Raw genomic sequence first — 8,687 nt, forward strand, 5'->3', positions numbered from 1 at the left:
CACACACACACACAGACAAATACACACACACACACAGACAAATACACACACACACAAATACACACACAGACGCACACACAGACACACAAACAAACAAACAAATACACACACATAGACATAGGCACATAGTGCAAGATCACAGGATCATTTCACACCACAGTGTGAGGATCCCATTCTCCTTTTCTTAGAATATTATAAAAAGGAATCACTAGCAAGGCTGGAATTTCTTGCCCATCCCTAACCACTCTTGATAGCAATTGAGAGTCAATACCTTTGCTGGGTCTGGGGTCACATGTAGGCAAGACGAGGTAAAGATGGCAGAATTCCTTCCCTAAGAAGGCCTCAGTTCTTTACCAAGTGACAGTAAGACTGGTTATAAATTTAAAGACACAAACAAACTGGGAATTGCAATGACTGGTTAGCTGCTAAATGTGATATTCTTCAGTCATCCCTGAGCTACACACAAAGGCTGGGGGTGATTTGGAACTGTCCATTTGTTTTTTTTAGGATTGAATCCCATCTAATTTTATTTTTCTTACTTATTTCATTTTTCCTCAGAAACGTTAGCACTTCTGCTAAAATGTGGGAGCAGTAACCTTACCCAAATACACATTTTTCTTCTTGTGTGTTTTTCTATGTGAAAGGTGCTATATAAATATAAGGATTTACCAAATTTATATTCTTACGCATGCTGAAAATTATTTCATAGTTGCAAATTAGGTTGTGTTGTGTGCATTACTTTGCTGAATAAACAATCTGTGTGTTGACTACAGAGCGTGTACAACATTCAGTGGACAACCTGTTGTTTCATGTGGCTTTTGCAGATTGTAAACTTTCCAGGAATCTTATGAATGTACTGAAGGAGAGTGCACTAGGTCCAATAACAGGATAATGCATCAAGGAACTCATCAGAGACAGCATATTGGAACAGTGAATGTGTACAATACATATTTAATAGGATGATACCAGGGAAAAGTGATGACAGGCATAAAGAGAGATTTGTAAAACTGGGGATTTTGTCATTGGACCAGGCTGAGCAGGGGATCAAGATATGTTTCTAATCAGCCTGTTTGAAGATGTTATCACACACCTCTGCAGCAGGTAGGAGTGGAAGCCAGGCCTCCTGGTCCAGAGGTAGGGACATACCATTACACCATATTACCCCCTTAGATACAGGATTTCCAATAGAAATGCTCTCAATAGTGAAAAGCTAAGTTGTGAATTAATTACAATCGCACATAAATTGAAGATTGGCACCTTTTATACCAGAGGTTAAATGCTGGTTAGACAGGGTCTAGGCATAAACATTTCCATTGAGCATTTCCTGTGTCCTTACAAACTCCAACAACACCGATTCCTGGCTCCATATACTTATACACCCATTTCTCACCTAATTAAGATATTTTCTAACCAACCAGTTCAGAGATGTTATTACACACCTCTGGAGCAGGTGGGACTTGATCCAGGCCTCCTAGCTCAGAGGTAGGGGCATTACCAGTGCACCACAAGAGCCTCTTACCCAGTGAATGCTTAATGAGTCCACAACCATCACATGTTCCCTGGCTCCACTGGTTTTCAGCATCATTGTCCAAACTGGTAGTGTTTCTACCTCTGAGCCAGGAGGCCTGGGTTCAAGTCCCACCTGCTCCAGCGGTGTGTAATAATATCTCTGAACAGGTTGGTTAGAATATAGAACATAGAACAGTGCAGCATGGTGCAGGCCCTCCGGCCCACGATGTTGTGCCAACCTATTATCCTACTCTAAGATCAAACTACCCTGCCTACCCTACGTTATACTTTTATCCATTTGGCTATCCAAGAGTTGCTTAAACGTCCCTAATGTATCTGACTCCACTACCACTGCCGGCAGTGCATTCCACACACCCACCACTCTCTGTGTGAAGAACCTACTTCTGACATCTCCCCTATACCTTCCTCCAATCACCGTAAAATTATGCCCCCTCGTAATAGTCACTTCCGCCCTGGGAGAAAGTCTCTGGCTATCCATTCTGACAAAATATATTAACTGAGATGATGACAACATGGTAGACAAAGCGACAGGTTAGAAGGAATATTTCAAGCCAATTATTTGGCTGCATATATCATGACTGCTGAAAAAAACATCGAGAAGAGAGTGCTATCAGCAGTTGAAGGAAATATTCACATGTAGGGGAATGTGAATGAGTGAAGATGGCTTGAAGCTGAATAGCCTTCTCCCAAACTGAACATTCTACAGCGTTATAAACTCAGAATCCTGCAGCACAGCAAGAGGCTATTTGGCCCTTCCTGCTTTGTGCTATCTCTTTGAAAGAACTTTCCAATAAGTCACACCGTCATGCAAATCTTCCCGTTTCATGTTCATATCTAATTCCTTTCAAAAGTCAGAAGTCACACGACACCAGGTTACAGTCCAACAGGTTTATTTGAAAACGCAAGCTTTCGGAGCACTGCTCCTTCATTAGGTGGAAAGCTTGTGATTTCAAATAAACCTGTTGGACTATAACCTGGTGCCGTGCGACTTCTGACTTTGTCCACCCGAGTCCAACACCGGCACCTCCACACCGTGGCTACCTTTTGAAAGTTAGCAGCAAATTTGACTCCACCATCATTCCAGATCACAATTCACTGCTTAAAGAAAAAAAAAACAAACATTTCCTTCAATTCCCTTCTGCTTCTGGTTTGCACTAAACCCTTGTTCGAAGGGAAAAAGTTTAAAAAGAATCAGAATTGCTGCTTGTCCTGTTCAGTCTTAATCAATTTGGGAGATAGTTGAGGTAGGTACAGTCAATGAAGAGAGATAACAAGGTGCAGAGCTGGATGAACACAACAGGCCAAGCAGCATCAGAGGAACAGGAAAGCTGATGCTGCTTTGCCTGCTGTGTTCATCCAGCTCTACACCTTGTTATCTCAGATTCTCCAGCATCGGCAGTTCCTACTATCTCTACAGTCAATGAAATTTGTTTTACTAACAATAAATTGAGAGGAGAGCAGTTACAGTTGCTGTACTCTGTAAACCCTTGTCCTAAGTGGACCATGATATTTCTATCTGAATTTTAGACCAAAGACAGATTAAAATGGGCATATAATGGGCGTACTCACTGTTTTCACTGTTGGTGTATCTGGAGGAAACTGTTGCGTTGGGTTAGTCCTGTGATTTGATTCAGGGACATGCAGTAGGGTTCCTCACCACCAACTGACGAAGATCCACTCGTTGTTCAGTTCGAAGGATACTGGCTGCTGGCACAGAGGCAGATGAGATACGGAGCAGATTAATTTCCTAACTTTTATTCTCAAATATACCGAAAGCATGACTAAATGCTTTGGCAACCTAAAAATAGAAATGGCAAGTTTCGCTTTGTTGGGTGGAAGGCTATTATTGCACACAGGATGCAGTCTTGGAAAGTGGTGGGAGTCACAGATTTTTTTTGGCGGGGAGGGAAATCTGTATAATCTATTGCTGAAATAAAGCCAGCAGAGAATGAAATAATTTGTGATAAACTCACAGCTTCACATACAGGAGATCCACTTCCTAAACTGATCAGTAAAACACATTCAATGAATTGGCTACTTTCACTGCATATAGCTAGGGTTAAGCTGCATTGTCCTAACACTGTCTCCTCAGAAATGAAACTTAGCCAACAAAAAGAATACACATTATGCACACAGCTACTTTAAACAAAAACTGTTTAACTAGCCTTCCACAATGGGCTTGGCCATGTTAACAAATTAAAGTGACTTCTTTGACTCTATTCCTCCATCATTTACAATCATAACAGAATGAAAAATACTCCTAGAGAGAAACATGCCATGGGTTCCACCATTTTTAAGTTAAAGTTTTTCTCTCCAGGTTATAAAGTCAAATCCCATTCCCCTGAGTACCCTTTCTGTAAAAAAATCATTCATAGGATGTAGGCATCCCTAGAAAGGTGAACATTTATTGCCCATTCCTAATTGCCCACATGACCATTAAGAGTCAACCACATTGCTGTGGGTCTGGAGTTACATGTAGCCCAGACCAGGTAAGGATGGCAGTTTCCTTCCCTGAAGGGCATTAGTGAACCAGATGGGTTTTTCCTGACAACAGATTCTTAATTCCAGGTTTTCTTAAAATTGAAGTCAAATTCTACCCATGATGGGATTTGAATGAGATCCTCAGAACATTATCTGGGTCTCTGGATTAACAGTCCAGCAACAATACCACTAGATCATCACCTCCCCCACTGCAATATTAGTGAACCTACAGGCTTTTCCTGACAATTGGCAGGGATTTCATGGTCATCATTAGAGTCTTAATTCCAGATTTTTTTTTTGAGTTCAAACTTTACCATCTGCCTTGCAGGATTTGACCCCAGATCTTTACCCAGGTTGCTGAATTAACAGTCTAGTGGCTTCAGCAGGGTCACTGGACCCGAATCGTTAACTCTGTTTCTCTCTCTCCGCAGATGCTCAGTTTTTCCAGCAGTTTCTGTGTTTGTTTCAGATTTCCATTGTTGCAGTACTTTGTTTATTTTTATTTCTTTAGCAGATCTCGGGAATGGCCAGCAGGGCTTGACACGAGGCCATTCCCTAAATGGGCTGGTGGTAAAATGCAGCAAAACTAAGTTCAGCCATGACGCTCTCACATTATCCTCGAGCAACGCCGGTGCTTGCTGTGACCAGTAAAATGTGGCTGAAATACCGGAGCCGGTGGGAATTTGCTGCTAAACTGGGTTTTATTTGGAGCAGCCCAAGTCTGCAGAGCAGGGGTCTGCTCCTGGGAAAGTAGCGCAGTGACAATAATGTGTTAGGGAGCTGCCCAGTGAGGCTTCCCCACCTCCATCTCTCTCTTTGAGCCAGGCTAATCCAACCCGAACTGTGTCCTGTTTCAGCACCTTCTCAAAGACTCAGCAGCAATCCATTGCTTATCTTGTAGGACATGGCAACATGACCTTTATCTTAGCACGGAGCGCCTTGATACAACAATAGCATACATTCTTTTTCAGTATAAACACTCACATGTAATAATGGACCTCAGAGCATTTGATAATAAAATGGAAGAGTCTTCAGAATTCTTTAAATTCCATTACTTTAGGCTTTAGGATTAGAGATAGAACTTGAAACAATAAAGCTTGCACAGTCTTTAAGAAACATTTAAGCTGGGAAACATCCGCATAAACATAAAAGACAGAATAATGTACACAAAACCAGAAATTAGTTTGAAAAGCCTCTCAACAAATGACATTGTAAGTTGAATGGGACAGAAAGTGCTCCACCATTGAAAAAGCCGCAAAAAGTTTACTCAAAACCCAGCCCAAGAGGAGTTTATTTTCCATTTATTTGTTCAGATAATTCTGAACCACACATTTATAAACACGGCGATCGGGATTTAGGGCTGAGATTTAACCGAATATCTGAGCGGATTTTCTACTTCAGGGAAATAAAAATCATCACTAAGGGAAATGACCTTCACTTTCACTTCACAATCTTCATCAAAAGGTCAGAGTCACAGAAGTGTTTACAGTGCAGAAGCAGGCCATTCTGCCCATCATATAAACACTAGCTCTCCAAACGAACTTTACAATTCAGTGGATCGTGAAACATTTTAGCTTTAAGTTCCTGCCCTGATGGTGAAGTATCTAATTACAGGGAGGTAGTGGCCTTGTGGTATTATTGCTAAGTTTTTTTTAATCCAGAGACCCAGCTTATACTCTGGGGATCTGGGTTCAAATCCTGCCATGGCAGATGGCGGAGTTGGAATTCAATAAAAATCTGGAATTAAATTAAAAGTTGAATGATGACTATTGTTGATTGATGGGTAAAAACCCATCTGGTTCACTAATGTCCCTTAGGGAAGGAACTGCCATCCTTACCTATCTGCCCTACATGTGACTCCAGACCCACGGCAATGTGGTGACTCTTAATTACCCTCTGGCAACTAGGGATGGCAATGGATGCTGAATTAGCTAGTCATGCCCCACATCCCGTGAATGAATAAACAGAAAATTGAATGAACAGCTGTGGGAGGCATGTACAATCACAATTGTCCAACTTTACCAAGAAAACATTTTGTTTTCAAAGCAAAATAATGCCAACAGCAGAGATCGAAAGTAAAATCAGAAAGCGTCAACAAAAAAAATGCTCAGCCATTCCTGCAGCATCCGTGGACTGAGAAACAGAGTTAACTTTTCAAACTCAATATGACTCTTCTTCAGAAGTATCATAACCAACCCGAAACATCACATTTGATCCTGTCCCTGCAGAAGCTGCCAGACCCGCTGGGTATTTCCAGTACTTTCCGTTTGTAATTTCACGTTTTATGTTACTTTGTGCTTCTCATGGGCTGTGAAGTATCAGTATTAATTGTTACAAAAAAAATGGTCACTTTAGTCTTACTCTCCTATCAGAGAGAGATAACTGGTGGTGGTTTAACCTGAGGGTCATCACAGCTCAGGAAAGCGGAGAAGTTAAGAAGGAAAAACTTTCACAATAACTCACCAGGTATGGGAATTGAACCTACACACTGCTGCCATCACTCTGCATCACAAACCAGCCATCCAAGCTAACCAACCCCCTACTTTAATTGTACAATGCCACTTACACTTCCTAAGATTTGAATGGACCTCCTTGACATTTTTCATGGAATAGGATTCAATACTCTTCGCCACAGCCTGCAATAGATCCTTCACAAGGTGAAGGTAATCCAAAGGAGGTTTAGTGGTTTAACAGCATCCGATGTCCTTGATTCATCCACATGTTTATGCATCTTCTGCAGGTCTCTCTCTTTCAGCTGCTGAACAACCTCATCTGTAAAGCCCTCATAGCTCAGATAGAGTGCAACCATTTGTCTTGGCTAGCTAACCCTAACCCTAACCCTAACCATCACCCTAACCTAACCCTAACCCTCACCCTAACACTAATACTAACTCTAACACTAACACTAATCCTAATCCTAACCCTAACCCTCACCCTAACACTAACACTAATCCTAACCCTAACACTAACACTAACACTAACATTAACACGAACCCTAACACTAATCCTAATCCTAACCCTAACCCTCACCCTAACACTAATACTAACCCTAACACTAACACTAATCCTAATCCTAACCCTAACCCTAACACTAACCCTAACACTAACACTAACCCTAACCCTCACCCTAACACTAACACTAACACTAACACTAATCCTAACCCTAACACTAACCCTAACCTTCACCCTAACACTAACACTAACCCTAACCCTAACCCTAATCCTCACACTAACACTAACTCTAACCCTAACCCAGCTCTTTCTGCTGCTGGCTCCTTCCGACTTTGTTGTTCAAGTGGACCATTCCACAATCAGGAGAGACATTGCTGTTAACATGGAGTTACTTACAGAGGGCAGCCATGGCTCAGTGGGACTACCCTCACTCTGCCTGAAGCTTAGTAGGCACAACTCATAAAGTCATACAGCAGAGAAACAGACCCTTCGATCCAACCAGTCCATACTCACCATAATCCCAAAACTAAACTAGTCCCATCTGCCAGCACTTGGCCTGTATCCCTCCAAACTTTTCTTATTCATGGACTTACCTAAATATCTTTTAAATGTTCTAACTGTACCTGCATCCATCACATCCTCTGGAAGTCCATTCCACACGTGAACCACTCTCCGTGTAAAAAAAAGTCTTTTTTAAATCTTTTGCCTCTCATCTTAAAAATATGCCCCTTAGTCTTGAAATCCCCCATGCTAGGGAAAAGACACCTACCATTAACCCTATGTATACCTCTCATGATGTTATAAACCTCCATTAGGTCACCCCTTAACCTCCTACACTCCAGTGGAAAAAGTACCAGCTAATCCAGATTCTTCTTATAACTCAAACCCTCCATTCCCAGAAACATCCTAGTAAATCCTGTCCAGCTTAATAATACCCTTCCTATAAGTTCCAGTGAGCTAATGGATGCCCAAGGTCCTCAGACGGACTCTCACCTGTTTTACAGGGTGAGAAATGAGTGGCTAGCCGCTGAAATTCCTCATACCTTTTTCTGTTGAGTATTGTTCACACTTTAGAAGCTGTAACAAATTGATATAGACCTTGAATATTATCAATACATGTTAGCAAAAATTCTTTCATAGCCAAATTTAAATGCTATTTTTTGTTAAGTCTGTGTAGTATTTAATGGGGTCACTTCACACCGACCAGCAATTGAGAACTGACTTAACCTGCTCTTGAAGTGACGACAGAGCAGGTTAAACAGTCTTTAACTCATCATAAGGGTTTCTGTCCAGTCTGATCACATTTTGGAAAACTTACTTGGTACAGCAAAGTCACCAGTTGACTGAATACCTTGACATCAAATACTGGATTCACAAGAATTCTCAAACAGTTGGGCTCAGTAAATATAAAAGCTGAGGCTTTCTGAGATTCCACACTGAAAGTACATTTTGCTAAGTGATAAATGAGATGCAGACAGAATGAGCTAACAACAATTTTTGATAGAAATAAATCGAGGTAATGTCTAAGAACATCTCTATCCTCAAACCAAACTAAAGCAGGCTGATCTCCCCCAACCAATACCTTCTAAAACATCTATTCCCTTCTTCACTGGCACACTGTGGCTGAAACCTGTGGCCTTTCACGTTGCCCACCTGCACCATCCCTTGCACTGCCAGCTGTACCCTCCCCTTGCACTGCCAGCTGTACCCCCTTGCACTGTCTC

The 8,687-nt window shown here is 41.6% G+C and overlaps 1 protein-coding gene across 8 annotated transcripts in view; it reads right to left on the reverse strand.

Moving 5' to 3' along the window:
* Positions 1 to 8,687, reverse strand: part of pik3cd (phosphatidylinositol-4,5-bisphosphate 3-kinase, catalytic subunit delta) — a 209,983-nt gene that overhangs the window by 107,417 nt on the left and 93,879 nt on the right. For 4 of the 8 annotated variants that reach the window (XM_048615261.1, XM_048615260.1, XM_048615266.1 and 1 more), the window contains one exon: positions 3,100 to 3,234. The exons of 2 other annotated variants lie outside the window; for them this stretch is intronic. The gene's annotated coding sequence lies outside the window, so the exon portion shown is untranslated. Of the gene's footprint in view, positions 1 to 3,099; positions 3,238 to 8,687 lie in introns of all 8 variants that reach the window. 2 more of the 8 variants (XM_048615262.1, XM_048615263.1) reach the window with 1 other exon arrangement.

Source organism: Rhincodon typus, chromosome 31 (assembly GCF_021869965.1).
Source record: "Rhincodon typus isolate 14 chromosome 31, sRhiTyp1.1, whole genome shotgun sequence".
Taxonomy (NCBI): domain Eukaryota; kingdom Metazoa; phylum Chordata; class Chondrichthyes; order Orectolobiformes; family Rhincodontidae; genus Rhincodon; species Rhincodon typus.